Consider the following 18,932-nt stretch of genomic DNA (forward strand, 5'->3'; position numbering starts at 1 on the left):
TTCCTGTTGACCTTTGGCTCGTTCCTGACCTCGCTTGTTTTCTGCCCGTCCTGACCCCGCCTCATTTGACTACCCTTCTGGATCCTCCTTGTCTGCTCATCCATCTCGGACCTTGATCGGTTACCCTCTGGTGGGGGGACCCTGGGGATCGCAACCTGGTATCCACCTGCAGCCAAATCCATCCTCACCATCAGAGGCTCTGGTAAAGACCGGTGGGTACTTAGACTCCGCATCTCAGGCTAGCCTGTGCCACTCACCTCAGGGGTTTCCATCCAAGCTCCGCCCACTGGTGACGGTAAGCCTTCTCTGCACGACAGGCTTCCACCAGCCTCATAACATGGACTGACACCGACTCCGTCTCTTAGCCAGCCACTGAGAGCCTGAGCCGGCACCTCTGCCCCCTCCACAGCCCAGCACTCCAGTGAGCGAGGAGAGGGCAGAGCAGAGAGTGGTGACTGACAGTCAGCAGCTCTCTCACAGAGTCGTGAGAACCCAGCAATGTTTGATCACTCAGTTCTCAGTGTGGAGGTGCCAGGGGACAGATCCACCTAGGTAAGTATGATTCTGGAGAAAAAACCCATACATCTCTTAAAAATGTTGGCCAGCAATTAGGCAGTGCTAGAGCATTCTCCTTCCTTCTGCATTCTCCAATAAATTAAAATAGATATGTGAAAGACCCATACCAAAAATGACCAAGCCAATTTCTGGAAACCAAACCCAAGTCTTACCAAAGCCTAAGCAGTTTATGGGAGCCCTGAATCTGGCTATACACATAAGCCCATAGTTGGCTATATCTTATTTTTGTATTAGAACTTAGTATGGTCAATAGACTCTCTACAACAACCCAACCCCCCCCCCCCCCCAAAACGTCTTTATTAGATTTTTAATCCAGCTGGAAAAAATGGCAGGTTAGGTCTAAAAATGACCTAATTAGCACTTATAATCACCCAAAGGGCCCTTTAAATCTCAGTATGTGTATTCTGTGCATTACTGCCATGCTTCCAGATCACATTATTTTCAGCATTACCAGTTTATATGTAGCATTTTCTGTATCGCTTATGATAAAGTCATGGCTTGGTTATTTTATTGCAGACATCTCGCTAAACAAGCATGTCAAATCAAAGTGAAATCATGGCATTTATTTCCATAAAATGCTCTCCAATTTAGCTACAAAGCAAGTTTTATTGGATTAATTAAGGCAACTATTAATTTTCCAAGTAAAAGTGGAATACTTTATGCATTGCATCTGAAAGTGCATAGCACATTAAGTTGTCCCTCTGAAGTCATTACACGGAAACATCCTCGCTTTATTTCATCTGTTGCTGGTCAATAGTTTATTAATATTACAGTCTCATAGCAAATGCAAGGCTGGGTAAGCCTATTAAGATGTCACAGAGGATTTACTCCCTTTAACAAATTATATTTTCTTGCAGAAACATGGGAGAAAAAAATAAACTGAACTGAATACAACCATTAATTAGGGTCATTAACCACATTTATATTTTAACAATGTTTTTATCTTTAAATCGATTCTGCCAATCTTGACAACTGCGCAGTCGTGCAACGCTGTACCCAAAAAAAATTGATGCCCTTTTTTCCCACAAATAGAGCTTTTGGTGATATTTGATCACCTGTGCAATTTTTATTTTTTGCGCTATAAACAACAAAAGAGAAAAATTCAGAAAAAAAAAAACGATTTTCACTTTCTGCTATATAACATGCCCCTAAAAAAATAAAAAATCCAATGTTTTCATCCTTTCAGGTCAATTTATATTCTGCTACATATTTTTGGTAAAAATAAATAAATAAATAAGCGTATTTTGATTGGTTTGCACAAAAGCTATCGCTATTCCTGATGACGTCACTGTGATGAAACGCGTCAAGAGCGTAACCACGTCATTTCCGCCTTTGGTCTGTCGGCTTGGAACGCATATCCGTCGGGTGGAACGCACGGCGTTCCGGATACACACCGCAAAAGAGGAAGGTACAGCTCCTATGACAGACGTGCCTGTTTTTGAACTACTGCTAATGTGAGTACTTGGATTTTATACAAATAAAAGAGCTTTTTAAACAATACTTTACTATTGCCCTTACTACCCCTGGAACACTGATGCCCATTTGAGTCCATTCTGACATCTCTGAGAAGTGACCGGAGAGGAGGACCTTAGATAAGGGGAACAGGGTCCGGACCCCTGCTACATGGGAGCGATCCCTAGTATCGACAAGCGATTTACCCCTGTAGGGGTACCTAGCTCCGGTAAGCGCGGGCTATACTGAGAGGGGAGCACCCGATTCCTCACCCACACATCCACTCCGAGTCACCTCAAGAGAGCACCTTATCAAATTTGTGGACTTTTGCACATATTTATACTGTTTTGGACTTTCTGCACATTTATATATTTTTTGCATTTTTCATAATAATTTATTTTATTTTTTAGATTTCTCAATTTTTTTATATATTTTTTCAGCTATATTGCACTACTTATTGATCCTGCACTTTTTATGTCAAATCACCAATTTTTGGGTTTAAATATTTTTTAGCAATTTCTACCACCAGTCGTGGCTGTACACTGCAATTGTCACTATAACACTTTTTTGTGTTAGTTTTTTGCACTTTAGGTGGTCTGATCCGTTTACATCTTATTGCTTAAATTGATCCGGGTAGATCAATTTTTCACCAGCACTCAGCACTTTAAATCCTATTGATATTTATTATTAGATTTTATAGTATTTATTTATTTATTTATTCACCACCTGTCACTCATTTGTCTGAGATTATTTGATATTTATTTCCAGAATTTTGGCACTTTATTTGCATTTATTGCCCTGGTTACCTACCCTCCTTCATATTCCACATAGGCGAGAAAAATTGTGCGAGGTCATTTGAACACCATACATGGCCAGAGGATATTGATCAGCACTTTCTGATATCTTGACTCCACACATTCTTCAACATACCTTTACATAGGCAGCGCCAATCACTTCACCTCCTTTCTTATACAAAAGCTATCGCGTCTACAATCTAGGAGAAAGATTTACGTAATTTTTATAAATTTTTCTTTTTTTAGTAATGGCGGCAATCTGTGATTTTTAGCGGGATTGCGGTGGACAGTTTGGACCCTTAACTGACATTTTTAACACTTTTGGGGGGACCAGTGACATTACTACAGTAATCAGTGCTAAAAATATGCACTGTTACTGTAGTAATGACTCTGGCAGGGAAGGGGTTATCCCAGGGGTGATCAAAGGTTTAAGTTTGAGCATCGGGAAGTGTTTTCTAACTGTATGGTGGAGGGACTTGTGGAATCAATACAGAGACCTGTGATCCTATATAGAAGGATAACATGCTCTCTGTGTTCATTCCAGAGAAAACAACGGACAGCTGTGTTTACAACAGCAGTCTGTCATTCTCTCTCAGCAGGGAGCGATCCTACAGGTATGGCGGTTTGCGCAGCCGAGCCAGCCTGCCGCAGTATATCTGTGGCGGGCGGTGGCAAGCGGTTAATAATTATAGAGGTGCATTCATTTGGGTCTTTCATATTGCTCAGAGTTTAATTTTAAATACAACTCCCTGCTTGTGCAGCCGATCAGGTCTATCTCTACACGCCTTTTTTGTATCAGTACATAATGGATACATAAAGGGTCCTTTCACACGAACGATCCGATCAGATCCGCCTGTAAGTCTTTTAGGCAGATCTGATCGGATGCTCCATGCATCCCTATGGGGCAGCGGATGTCAGCGGAGACATGTCCACTGAAACCCGCTGCCATCCGCATCCGATCCTGTCTGTGAAATCCGGACGGATGGAAACACTATTTTCCATCCATCCAGGGGATCGGAACGGATGGGATCGGATGAGAGCAGACAGGCGGTCCGCTCTCATCCGATTCCCCACAGAGAGCAGCGGGGCTCTGACACCTCCCTCTCCGCACACAGAGCAGAGAGGGAGCTGTCACCTGCCTGCTCAGCAGGGATCTGTGTATCGATCCCCCGCTGAGCAGCACGGAGTCCGCCGATGGAGCGGACCGTGTGAAAGGGGCCAAAGTGTATTTTGAATGATATATACCTGTATGTATATCTTTGTAGATCCGCAATATAGGGTCCATACAGCCCTGAAGAAGCTGTTGGCGAAACGCGTTGGCTTGAAAGACCCCAACTGCACATGTGGATTTTGTAATTCCTTCAATATTCCAACTAGGAATATATGGTTTTATCATGTATTGTTTTTTCTTATGTATATGTATTTTACTCCTTTGGATTCAATAAATTTATATTTTTTATTTAATTGTGAGCATCCCTCCTTTTGTGGCCTTTAAAATCCAATTTACCATTTTTCCTTTCTCAGTTATACTATATGGATGATGGTCTATTTGATCACAGGAATTTTTTGATATAATTACAACATGTGTGATCAAACTTAGATGCTATTTGATATGTACCCATTACGCTTAATGCTGCCAATATTGTTCATTACCAAAAAATGATATGCAAATTTTTTTTTTTTTTATGTGGTCATGTGCTGTGCACAGAAAGTCCTGGGATTTTCTTTTTAATGCGCCAGCACGAAACCTTATTCGTTATACAGCAAGAAAACACACAGATGTGCACGTTCCCAAAATCTAGTCCATAGGCTTTATGCTTGCCCAAGTGTATTATCAGATTTACTGCTTTTCGTTTTATATAAGCATAGTACAGAATATCAATGAGAATCAATCATGACATGACAATGCTTTGCCTTCTAGAAGGCATCGTTAAATATGTAAATTCCATCAAGGCCAGAGAGAATAGCTTTCATCAGTGCGATTCTTGTCAGTTCCGTTCATAGTAAGAAAGTCATAAAAGTATTTTTTTGTTTTCCCAGCCGAATGTCTCCCTTTGAATCTCACCAGGCATAAGTATATTTGACCGCCTGCATCTGGACTGTAGCGCCGAAACATCATCAACATCTTGATGATTAATGTTCTATCAAAACCTGCAGTGTACTTTTTTTTTTTTCATCATTGTCTTGAAATAGTTTCCATCTTTAAGACTTTGGTATCGTGTGGATTGAACAGTTGGAGGAAAGGACTAATTAAAAGTTAACAATCCAAAGAGTAATGGAGATCAAACACAGTTATCTTTACAAACAAATACAATGCAACCCATTATTAGCTATCCAAGAACATCTAAGAGATGTTTGATCACGATTTTTAGCTAGCAGACAAGTGCTTGAGTCTGCTCTGATGTGCACATCAAATTTCAATTTGTAGCACTTTGGATGTACTGGAGTACAGACATTGTCACCAATTTTACTTCTGTCGGGGCTTTGGCGGATTGTTCTGTTCTACCAACAAAATTAAATTATTATAGAGTTGGTAGGAATAAAAGGCGGCACAGATCTAATAGTTGTGTCAAAACCAAAGAAAGACAAAAAGCAATTTCCTCTCTTCTCTGTCAGGCTAAAAAAAATATTAAATTTGCTGACTCCAAAGCGAAAGTCTAATTTATTCCAAAATCAACTGTCAGTAAGCATGTTCACAATAATAAAAACAACATGGCTTGTGTCTTGCTTTCAGAGGTTCAACAAAACCTCCATAAAAAGTTGGAAAATATAATGTAGTTTTATGCATTTTGTAGTAGTAAAGAGCACCGTAGCTGTATTAAAGCCCCGTACACACGTAGCGATTGTCGGCCGAACGATCGGCCATCTTTTGTCCGGTGCTGTCCTGTCGGTTGAAAAGTGCTAGAGACTGCACACGAATTTTGTCGGCCAACAACAGCCGACTGCAGAAGTGATGTCATGTGATGGTTAACTTTCCGTGTGTTTTTTCTTCTCTGAGCATGCCCAGTCATGCTCATCTGCTGTTTGTCGGCCGAATTCTGTACTGACTGAGGAACAATCGGCCGTTCTGGTGTTGGCCAACAAAAATTTTAAAGCCTGCACACCAGATTCTGTTCAGCCGAAAAGTCGCAGTCGGTTGTCGGAAGCATCATACTAACAAGCCGACAATCGGCCGATCGGACGTTGGCCGAATATTTACGGCCGACAATCGCTACGTGTGTACGGGCCTTTAGAGTGGCCCTGTTGTGCCTTGAAACTTTCAAAGAAGTGGGTTCGTGAAAATAAGAGAATTGCTTACCTTTTCTGCTGCCCTCTTTCCACAACTCTGCTCCATTGAAGTCTGATGGGAGACTGACAATTCTGTTAGAGTCAATCGCCTTGGTCGTTGCAGATCTCAATGGTTTTTTCTGCTGTCTTCCACGCATATCAGGATTAGAGATGTCCCGAACTGTTCGCCGGCGAACTTCGCATGTTCGCGTTCGCCGCTGCGGGCGAACATATGCGATGTTCGGTCCGCCTCCTATACATCATCATTGAGGCAAACTTTGACCCTGAGTGCCGGTTCACACTTATGCGATGCGGGAAGGCTGCGAATTCGCAGCCTGTTCCCGCATCGCACACGCACCCCCGGCAGTTCACACTGCCATATGCGATACGCTGGGGGTGTCAATGTAATCTTAACGACACCCCCAGTTTGATCGCATATCGCAGTGCGATCGTGCAGTTCGCACAGGATCGGATCGCACAAGTGTGAACCGCTGTGCGATCCGATCCTGATGCGGCTGCAAAAATGCCTCCTGTGCGTGTTTGCTGCGGGTGCGATGCGAATTTAGCCATACAAACTGTATGGCTAAACTCGCACCGCACAGCCGATCGCATGTAATGAAGGAGCAGTGCGCTCCGATATTACATGCGAACCCGGCACTCGCAGAAGTGTGAACCGGCAATAAATCTCACAGTCAGCAGACACATTCCAGGCCAATCAGCATACCTCCCTCCCACATCCTCCCACCTCCTATAAATAAGCAAGGGCAGCATCCATCTTAGATCATTTCTGTTACTGAGAGCAGGGAAAGTGCTGCTGCTGCTGCTGCTGTTATAGCTAGGGACAGTTAGTCAGTGTTCCCGGTCTTGTTAGCCAGTGTTCTTGGTACACTCCTGCTGTAAGGACAGCACCCCAAAAAGCCCTTCCTAGGGCTGGTATTTGAGGTTTTTTTTGGATATATATATATATATCTATCTATTGTCCCCAAAAAGCCCCTTTGAGGGCTGGTATTTGTGTAATTTTTTTTGTTCTGTGATATATATATATATATTGTCCCCAAAAGCCCTTTTGAGGGCTGGTATTTGTGTAATTTTTTTTGTTCTGTGATATATATATATATATCTATTGTCCCCAAAAGCCCTTTTGAGGGCTGGTATTTTATATATATATATATATATATATATATATATATATCTATTGTACACTGCAGTTACCTGCCCACTGTGTGTGAGAGGCCACAGACCTACCACAGACTGTACTGTGTGCACACCACACTCATTTCGGGTGGCACAGGCACAGTACCTTGCATTTTAAAAAATATTTTTTCTTTTCCTCTGTCATAATTGCAGTGAGTGCTGTGTCAGGTCCACAGAGTGTACTGTACCCACTGCAGTGCACTGCCCACCACTGATATATATACGGTGGCACAGCATCTTGTTGCAAATTGAAAAAAAAAATATTTTTTATTATTGCAGTTGCCTGGGCTGGCAGTGACTGTCAGGTCCACAGAGTGTACTGTGCCCACTGCAGTGCCACTGCCCACCCACCACTGATATATACGGTGGCAGGCATGACTTTTTTTGGATTAGTGTCTGGGGGGTCTAAAAAGTGTATGTGTGAAGTTTCAGCTCTGTAGCATGTCCAGAACCAGAAAAAAAAGATCATATAGGTGTAAAAGGGGTTCCCACCATCCCTGCTCTACTGAAAAATGATTTTTTTTTCTGGTTCTGGACATGCTACAGAGCTGAAACTTCACAGGTACACTTTTTAGACCCCTTAGACACTAAATCACACAAAAAAAGTTCTTAAAAATTGTCATTTTTGATAGAGAGCCAATTATTGGAAAAATTAAAAAAAAAAAAACTTAAAAAAAAGAAATTTCTTTGGATTTATTGTCTGGGGTGTCTAAAAAGTGTAACTGTGAAGTTTCAGCTCTGTAGCATGTCCAGAACCAGAAAAAAAATAGAATTAGGGTTAGGGCTAGGGTTAGGGTTAGGGTTAGGGCTAGGGTTAGGGTCAGGGCTAAGGTTAGGGTTATTTTTAGTGCTTAGGGTTAGAGGGTTAGAGTTAGAGGGGTAGGGGTAGGGCTACTAACTCTAACCCTAAGTATCTCACCGTAACCCTAACCCTAGCCCCTAACACTAAACCTAACCCTAACCCTCTAACCATAACCCTAACCCTCTAACCTTAAACCTAACCCTCTAAGCCTAGCCATAAAAATAACCCTAACCCTAAACCTAACCCTAGCCCTAACCCTAACCCTAGCCCTAGCCCTAACCCTAACCCTAGCCCTAACCCTAATTCGTAATTTTTTCTGGTTCCAGACATGCTACAGAGCTGAAACTTCACAGGTACACTTTTTAGACCCCCCAGATGCTAAATCCAAAGAAATTTTTTATTTTTATTTTATTTTTTTTAATTTTTCCAATCATTGGCTCTCTATCAAAAAGGACAATTTTTAATAACTTTTTTTGTGTGATTTAGTGTCTGGGGGGTCTAAAAAGTGTACCTGTGAAGTTTCAGCTCTGTAGCATGTCCAGAACCAGAAAAAAAATAGAATTAGGGCTAGGGTTAGGGTTAGGGTCAGGGCTAAGGTTAGGGTTTTTTTTTAGTGCTTAGGGTTAGAGTTAGAGGGGTAGGGGTAGGGCTACTAACTCTAACCCTAAGTATCTCACCGTAACCCTAACCCTAGCCCCTAACACTAAACCTAACCCTAACCCTAACCCTCTAACCATAACCCTAACCCTCTAACCTTAACCCTAACCCTCTAAGCCTAGCCATAAAAATAACCCTAACCCTAAACCTAACCCTAGCCCTAACCCTAACCCTAGCCCTAGCCCTAACCCTAACCCTAATTCGTAATTTTTTCTGGTTCCGGACATGCTACAGAGCTGAAACTTCACAGGTACACTTTTTAGACCCCCCAGACACTAAATACAAAGAATTTTTTTTTTTTTTAATTTTTCCAATAATTGGCTCTCTATCAAAAAATTACAATTGTTAAGAACTTTTTTTTGTGTGATTCAGTGTCTGGGGGTCTTAAAAGTGTACCTGTGAAGTTTCAGCTCTGTAGCATGTCCAGAACCAGAAAAAAAAATAGAATTAGGGTTAGGGTTATTTTTAGTGCTTAGGGTTAGACGGTTAGGGTTAGAGGCGTAGGGGTAGGGTTACTAACTCTAACCCTAAGTATCTCACCGTAACCCTAACCCTAGCCCCTAACACTAAACCTAACCCTAACCCTTAAAGCCCAGTTCCTGTCCCATTTTGGTCGGTTCTGGTCTGTTTGCGGTTGTTTGCGGTGCGTTAAACGGGGAGTTTGGTCTGTCACTGTGAAGCGGGCGTAACCCTTACACTACCTGATCGATACAACATCATACCTGATCGTATACACACACTGGATGTTTTAAAGCACGTTATTCCAAACAATTTAGGAATGTTAGGTGATTTATGCCCTTTATGGAATAAAACCCGACTCTGCGTCAACTACGTAATTTTCCATGGGAGTTTTGCCATGGATCCCCCTCCGGCATGCCACAGTCCAGGTGTTTGTCCCCTTGAAACAACTTTTCCATTACTATTGTGGCCAGAAAGAGTCCCTGTGGGTTTTAAAATTCGCCTGCCTATTAAAGTCTATGGCGGTTCGCAATGTTCGCGAACGGCGAATTTTATGTTCGCGACATCACTAATCAGGATACATTAGGGAAGTGGAGGTCAGAGTTGATGGAGTTAAGTAAATATTTTAAATGGAGAGCACTATTAGTTACTTTTTATTTTAGGACATGTTTTTAAAGTTAAGGGGCACAATAGAATCTAATGTGCAGTGGTGGAGACGAGGTGGTGCTAGTACCCTTTTTTTCCCCTAAAAGGGGATAGGTGCAGTATGAACCTAGGGCAATGATGGCAAACCTTGACACCCCAGATGTTTTGGAACTACATTTCCAAAGATGCTCATGCACTCTGCAATGTCATTGAGCATCGTGGGAAATATAGTTCCAAAACATTTGGGATGCCAAGGTTCGCCATCACTGACCTAGGTTCGCCAGGTTCTACAGTTTAGGGTGAGAGTCTATCTTATTTATAAATTGGGAAAGGAACACAAAGTGGTCATGTGTTAATATTTTCCATGCGGGAATCACATAAAACAACATATCAAGATTGAGCACTGGACATTTTATACTTTTGGGTCTCATTTTAAAAAGGGACAGAATTGAAAAATTCTGAAGAGTAGGGCTTTTATTATATTCATTTACTGTTGTTGTGTAATGGCACTAATGTATGTTTTTAACTAATGTCATTATTTATTTATTGAGTATAAATAAAATTTGCAACACTAATGAGCATTATACACAATCTTTGTTTGATAGCCCATTCAGACTAGCGCGACACGACTTTGGGGGGCGACCTGTGAAGTCGCGTGCACCGCGACTTGCAGAGACTTCACATAATGGAAGTCTATGCAAGTCGCCTCCAGGTCGCCCCAAAGTAGTACAGGACCCTTTTTCTAAGTCGGAGCAACTTGTGTCGCTCCTATTAGAACGGGTCCTGTGCTAATCAATGGACCATGACCGAGCGCGACTTGTCAGGCTGACAAGTCGCCTGACAAGTCGCGCTAATGTGAATGGGCTCTGAATGATTTATTTGTTTTAAAATAGCACATAAAGCACACCTATTACATAGTTTTATATTTAATCTGGTTGAAAAAATGCCAGTCCATCCAGTTCAACCAACAAAGAAGATAAAGAAAACCAACACACTCAAATAGAAAACCTCCATATACACTATCCAATACCCACAGTTGATCCAGAGAAGGGCAAAAAAAAACAAAAAACAATAAAGCATAATCTGATTTGCTCCAGTGGGGGAAAAAAAACTCTTCCTGATCCCCCCATCAGATTTCCCTGGATCAACTTTACCTATAAATATTATTTTTCAGTTATATTATTTGCATTTATAAAATAATCCAGGCCTTTTTTTAACCATCTACTGAGATGGCCAAAACCAACGTTCGAAGGAGTCTAGTCCACGTTTTCACAGCTCTTACTGTTAGGAAGCCTTTCTGTATTTGGAGATTAAATCTTTTTTCCTCGAGATGTAAAGCCTGCCCCTTGTCTCCTGTGATGACCTTAAAGTGAATAACTCAACACCAAGTTCACTATGTGGACCCCTTATATATTTGTACGTGTTGATTATATTCACCCTTAATCTCCTCTTAATTAATTCAGTTCAGCTAATCTCTCCTCATAGCTGAGCTTCTCCATGCCTCTTATTAGTTTGGTTGCCCTTTTCTGCACTTTCACCAGTTCCCCAATATTCTTTTTGTGAATTGGCGCCAAAAACTGAACTGCATATTCCAGATGAGGTCTTACTAATGATTTGTAAAATGATATCTCTCTCTCTCTGGAGTTCATGCCTCTTTAATAGAAGAAAGGACTTTGCTTGCTTTTGAAACAGCAGCTTGGCATTGCATGCTATTATTAGGCTTATGATCTACCAGAACATCCAGATCCTTCTTCCCCAGTTGTAGTCCCCCTAGTATGTACTTCAAGTGCATAACTTTACATTTATCAATGTCCCTGGTCCCAAGTAGAATCGAATCTATAATACAACCAGACCTCTAACTACCAGAAGTGTCTGTCAGATGCCTAACCTGGCTCTAGCTTATGCTGGTTATTTAGCCCTAAACTAAAACTAGCTGTATAATCCCAAATCAGAAGGAACACATCTAGACAAGCCGGCTTACGCACAAGTATATCAGTCCATAATGGTGCAGAAACACAGAGCGGAGAGAGCAGGGTCAGAGCAAGCCTGGCCATACATGGTAATTCACAGAGCAAACACAAGCTTAGTCAAGCAACAGGGCTGGTGCAAAGATTTTTGATTTTGTGGCATGCAGGTTTGTACACATTGATCTGACCATGCCAAGATATTCCCTGTGCTCCAAACAATCACTGTATTTTGACCCTGAAGCCTTGGGGAAGGAAGAATCAAATGTGTGTATACAGAGTAAATAACAGGACAATATAGCTTTTCCCAGTGCGAAGGACCTACTTATAGCCAGGAACGTTTAGTGGTCCATAGCCCTTGGCTTTGTAAGAGAAGCTGATTATCCACAGAAATCAGATGGACAATACAGTCAAGAGGATGAGTTTTCAGAGACAAGCTGATGGCCAGAGCTTGATCAACAAAATTTCCAGCAGCTCCAAATTCCACAAAGGCCAATGAGACCCAGGCCCATACCAATTGTCCTTTTGCGGAGGTGAAAGCTCACCTAGGGTGACCTCTTCACAATTGTTCCCCAGACATGTGACGCAAATGTGAACACCACACCAGGTAGCATCCACTATAACTAACCCTTGTGGTATGTGCAACAGGTACTTTAAACATAGGCTGTAAGGAGCTTGCCAATCGCTGTTGTTTCTGGGTAAAGGCTGTGAGTTACCTTAACTACTTCCCACCCGCACCATTGTAAAATGACAGTCAGACGGGAACCCTATTGTTCTGGGAGAACGTCATATGGCGTCCTCCCAAGAACGGGTCACGCTCTGGCGCAATCTGTCATCCGGTGTATCCACCGGATGACTGATCGGTTTTCTGACCCACTGCCGATACTATGTGACCACTGTGACCAATCACAGCAGATCACATGACAGTTGTAAACAATGAGCTGTTTCCTTTCATGCCATTCATTGTATACAATTGTGTTGCTAGCTATGATTGCTGACAGTGGCCGATCACAGATAATCACAACAATATACAGTGTCTACACACTGTCATTCAGTAAAAATATTTGCTTATAGCAGTGAAATTCACTGGGGAGCTATTTGGAATCTGGAAGCTCCCCTGTGTAATAAAGGGGCCCTAAGATATCAGTCTCCCCAGGGGAATGAGTACGGGGTACATGAGTACCCCTTATAATTCCTTCATCAAAATATTTTAAAGTAAATACACCCACATCATGATAAAGTCCTTTATTTCAAAAATAAAAAGGTAAATAATATACCATAATATAAATACTTCTTCAGCTGTGATGAATGCCCAATGGATGGGGCAAAACATGTCAGAGAAATGTAGTTAGGAGGAGCTTAGGCTGAAGCCATATCTTCACCTTTCTGTATAGTGTCTTGGCTCCGGTGTGTGACGTTTTCACCTTCTGTCTTCTGATCTGCTTCTGCAAACTTGGATGAGTTTGCTTGAATGCTGACACCTCTTTATGTGCTTTGGAATGCAAGGGTAGGCTTTGTAGTGCTTTGAGCGGAGCTTCCAGTTCTTTGTATCTGGGTCACTTCTTCAGTCGTGTCATTCAATGATATACATTATTTTTGGTTTGTGGTGCTTAGATGAAGTTTAGTTCCACTTTATTGTTTCTTTTAAAAGGGTTAAATTGTATTGTTCCTTAAAACTGTGCACAGCTCAAATGCATCCTCCAAACATGTTATTTAAAGCAGTGGTCCTCAACTCCGATCCTCAGGGCCCACTAACAGGCCAGATTTTAAGTATTACCTTGGGGAGATGTAGACTAGAGTAATGCAATCACTGAGCAGCAAATTATATCACCTGGGATGTATTTCAGTTATCTTACAAACCTGGCCTGTTAGTGGGCCCTGAGGACCAGGGTTGAGGAGCACTGATTTAACCTGCTTAGCGGTATCCCCGAGTGTGACTCGGGGTGGACTTTCCATGCTATTATTGGTATCCCCGAGTCACGCTCAGGGTGGATGTGCAGAGCGAGCAGCGGTGTCTCTTACATTCTCCTGGCAATCCAGCGATGATCTCCCATTGCTGTGATCGCCAGCCGAGATCCCCGCCGCTCGTCCGTCGGTATGAGGACTTCCTGGTTCTGTTCCCTGCAGCAGCAATGCTGCATGGGAGCGGAACTAGGGAGGGAAATTCAAACATTGCACAAAACACAAACACATAACATTTATATTATATATATATATATATATATGTATATCTATATATATATATACATATATATATATAAATATATATATATATGTATATATACACACACACATATATATATATATATATGTGTGTGTATATGTATATACATGTGTGTATATGTGTATGTATGTATATATATATATATATATACCGTATATACCGTAGCTTCGGCTACATACAGTATACCGCACTGAGCCAATCACAGTGAGCGATGTATTCTATTATTGAATGCAAAGCCTGCTCGGATTGGCAGACTCAGAGAGGCGGGCTGATGTTACTCCACCAATCCGAGCAGGCTTTGCATTCAATAATAGAATACATCGCTCTCCCTGATTGGCTCAGCACGGTATACTGTATGTGGCCGAAGCTACGGTACATACAGTATACCGGTACAGGATTCCCACACAGCCAAATTTATCACATCTGGGATGTCTACTAGAGTATTGTTTTGGTCAGGTTTAAGTCAGTAATTACTAAGAATTGTAGGCCTATAATACATAACGCCCAATTTCCATGCAAAAAATTGTACCGCTTTTGGTACAGAATTCCTGACATAATCATACCGCCAGGGAGGTTAAAGGATTTGTGTATATTCTATGTTGCCTTCTAAAAGATACTCTCCCTAATGAATGGTATTTTTTTAAAAACATTTTTCACATTTGTGCAGGTCTCTCATGGCAGTGCTTAGTTCCCTGTGCCCTTTTCTTAGCAAAAACGTGGAAATTAGACATCCATAGATTTCAATGGGTTAATGCTATGTTCAGGATTCCCGCACGTCCAAATAGGTTAGCTGAGCATCCAGCGAGCTGAACTTTGCCTGCTTCTCTCATTCCTACTTACTATGCTTTCTGGCAGAATCAATAGATATTTTTGGTACTTATCAAATAGATATAATAAAACACTTCCAATGGAATGTTTATCACACCAAAAGAGAGCAAATAAGAGAAGTCCATTGTTATAGTTTACATTCTGTTTGACATGAATAGGATTCTATGAGATTTTCATGGTTGGGTTTAGGTCGGCTTTATTTCATAGACTACACTGTAATATTTTGTGCCATTTGCATTCAGTAAAACCTTTGGATGAATTTTAGAAGTCTATGCTGAAATGAGTGTTCTAATGAATTAACACTCCACACTGGAACATCCTCACCTGATATCACCAGGCCTTCGTATGTGAACAGACAGCCTATTAAGGAATCAATGTGCCATATTGCAATTTAAAGACAATTTGCATAGTAGATTGGCAGATGTGAAGACAAAGATGCCTACTTGAGTTGAGTTATAATTAATGAGTGCAGGAATATCAGTTGCTCCTTGGGTTGATAAGGAACAGAGCTCTTAATGAACCTCTGAAGGAAGTAATGTAAATAGGGATGTAGCTAACGAGGACCACCTACAGATATGAGCCATTGGTATGATTTTGATTACATTGAACATCAGAGGACAGTGAGAGAAAGCACAAGACTTCCCAGCTTTACACTGCAACTAAAGCTACAGAATGGATGCTCAAATATTTCTCAATAAGTATCAGAAATCATAAGGAAATGCATATGATATACCGTATGTAAGAAAATCAAATACAGCATGGACATATTACAGTATCTCACAAAAGTGAGTACACCCCTCACATTTTTGTAAATATTTTATTATATCTTTTCATGTGACAACACTGAAGAAATGACACTTTGCTACAATGTAAAGTAGTGAATGTACAGCTTGTATAACAGTGTAAATGTGCTGTCCCCTCAAAATAACTCAACACACAGCCGTTAATGTCTAAACCGCTCGCAATAAAAGTGAGTACACCCTTAAGTGAAAATGTCCAAATTGGGCCCAACGTGTCAATATTTTGTGTGGCCACCATTATTTTCCAGCACTGCCTTAACCCTCTTGGGCATGGAGTTCACCAGAGCTTCACAGGTTGCCACTGGAGTCCTCTTCTACTTCTCAATGATGACGTCACGAGCTGGTGGATGTTTGAGACCTTGCGCTCCCCCACCTTCTGTTTGAGGATGCCCCACAGACGCTCTATGGATGTTCTATTATCTTATGCCACTTACTCTTTGCTTACATTAGTTGCCAGGCTGACTGTAAAAAAAAAGGGAGAAGAGCTATAATTTCAGGACAACAGTTGTGAACTTTAATAATAATTTTTTCACAGTGCCCGCATCTATAGAGATCAAAAAGAGCTAATTTTTAAAGAGATGCTGCCTTCTTGCCCATTCAGGACAAAGTGACATTGTCTCCGCAAGGGCTCTTCCCCGTCCCCTGTAACGAGTATACTAGTGCTCCCCTGCCTCTCCATGCTTCTCCAGCAGCCAGAGACATTACCCAGCATTTCCAGTCTAAATGTGGTTGCTTATATGCAGGGTCATCTTTAATAGTGACTGGACCCTGGACAAACATTTCTTGGGCCCCTCTTTGCAACTTTGCTCTCTGTGCCAACATCCTAAAAACAAACAATACTAACCCCATCAGTACACAGGATCCCTTCTGCCATACTACCCCAATTATTACACAGGACCTCTCCTCCATATTACCCCTATCATTACACAGGACCCCTGCCCCCATACTACCCTCATCATTACACAGGACCCTCCTCCTCCATACTATCCCCATCATTACACAGAACCCCCGTCCCTATACCACCTCCATCATTACACAGAACCCTCCTCCCCATACTACCCCCATCATTACACAGGACCCCATCTCATACTACCCCCATCATTACACAGAACCCCCGTCCCCATACTACCCCCGTCATTACACAGGATCCTCCTCCTCCATACTACCTCCATCATTACACAGGACCCTCTACCCCATACTACCCCCATCATTACACAGGACCCTGTCCCCTCCCTCAAAGGACCCCTGCATTGCCTCCCCCCAGCGGTCTCACCTTGATAGTGCCCAAAGGATGTCAGGTGAACACCAGGCACACCCCGGGCAGCACGGGATCAAGGGGTAGCTGCTTTGGACCCCACAACAATGACTAGGCCTGGGGCTGCTTTCCATTTTGCCCCATGTTAAAGACGGCCCTGCATATATCCAGTGAAGTGATTGGCATCAGATTATACACAGGGATGAATCAAATGTCCCTACATAAGTTGTACCTGTTTCCCTGCAGCCCCTTTCCTCTTCATCTGCTCAATATCCAGAATTTTTACAGCTTGGCTGAGCTTTCAAAAAGCAGGGGGTGGGCAGTTGAAGTTTCACTCTGCAGAGCTCTCTAAGGTGAGCTCTGAGCCCTGATTGGAGGGAAGGGACACACCCCACTTCACACAATACACAGGAACAGAGCTGAGACTGTTAATCACGCGCTATGTGCTGGAGCAACCTCCCCTGTCACCCTTTGCTCTTGGTACCAGAAAAACTTGTCCGAAGTGACTCATGCAGATAGCGGAGGAACGAGGCAGCAGACTGACATGGCACTTGCGTGCTCTGGATAGAGACAAGTACACACTATAGAGGCATATGCTTGCAGTGGTTTACAACGATTTTAGGGACCATGTAACCTCCTCCTCTGTGACAGTGCTCAGGTCTAGCAGTCATTCACTAGGACAAAGCACTGCTACATGCCAGGGAGTGACATCACAATTCTCCTGAGTCACCAACACCAGTCAGTGCTGATTGTGGATGACCAAGACGTGTCAAGGGAGTGCTGGTAGGATTGACCATCAGATTAAGGAAAGATTCAAAAGCACTAAAAAAACAACATCTCTAAGCGACCCAACCTCTTTAATCACATGTGAATTCACCAGGGGCTTTCAATGATGACTGTAAACAGTTATTGGGTTCAGCTATTTGATACTGAGCACGCACAATTACAATTATCTAAAAATGAATATTCAAATTCTTACATGAGCCCAATCAGAGACTGATGTATTTAATAACACCTTCTCAACTGGCAGTCCTAGGAAAGAAAAATGCTTTCCTTTAACATAATATTAACAACAGAATATTCTTCTTTTATTGGTTTGAATTTCCTTAAATTTTTCATTCTGCATTTACTTTTTATGCGTTTAACAATACAAATAACCACAGTGATATACAAAGATACAAAGCAGACTTTACCTGTTTTAGGTCATAATAAAATCTTTTCTTTTTTTTCTGTATATACTGTATATATATATTATTATTATTATATATTTTTTTGTCCTTTTTCACCATTGGCTTATAAAGTAGTGCCAATATTTTAACAATTTGGAAGGTGAAGGGTTGTATCGGTAATATGCCTGGAGGTCAAATGGTGCCTGGTTATATTTTAATTACTAATGCCCGGGGCTGTCTCCACAGGTTTCTTTGCATCTCTGCATAAAACATGAACATGGAACAGGTTTCAGAATCCACAATGGGATTAGGCCTGAACTCTACAGTATTCTGGCAATATTATTCTTTAATCAAATATGCTATTATATTTATGTGATTTAAGGCTGCCTGCAATAAATTATTCTTTAAAATATTTTTTCTGGCCCCCAATCCAATACACTTCCTTCACATTTATTTGTTTTTTTTGTTTCAGTTTTTCCTCAATCTCATTCAAACTAATGGAAGAGTAAGAGGGCTAGAATATATGGTCAGAAATTAAAAAATACAGGGATATATTTTTCCAATATTTTTTTATTTGTTTACTGACGTACATAGGTGTGTGCACCCTTTTGCATTAGGGTGTGCTCCCCAAAGGTCAAACACACATGCGCAGTAGAGCAGTGGATGATTTAGTAGAGCAGTGCATGGTACCCATAGGGATGAGATTCGTGTCAGTAGTTTTTTTGTTTTTATTATTTAATTTTATTATTTTTTACATTTTTTTTATTATTTTGTTATAATATTATTATCTTTTTATTATTATTTTTACAATTTGTTAGAGGTCCCCAGTAAGGGGCTTTGGTGAAA

This window comes from Pelophylax lessonae (genome assembly GCF_965119305.1).
Source record: "Pelophylax lessonae genome assembly, chromosome: 13".
In the NCBI taxonomy this organism is placed as follows: domain Eukaryota; kingdom Metazoa; phylum Chordata; class Amphibia; order Anura; family Ranidae; genus Pelophylax; species Pelophylax lessonae.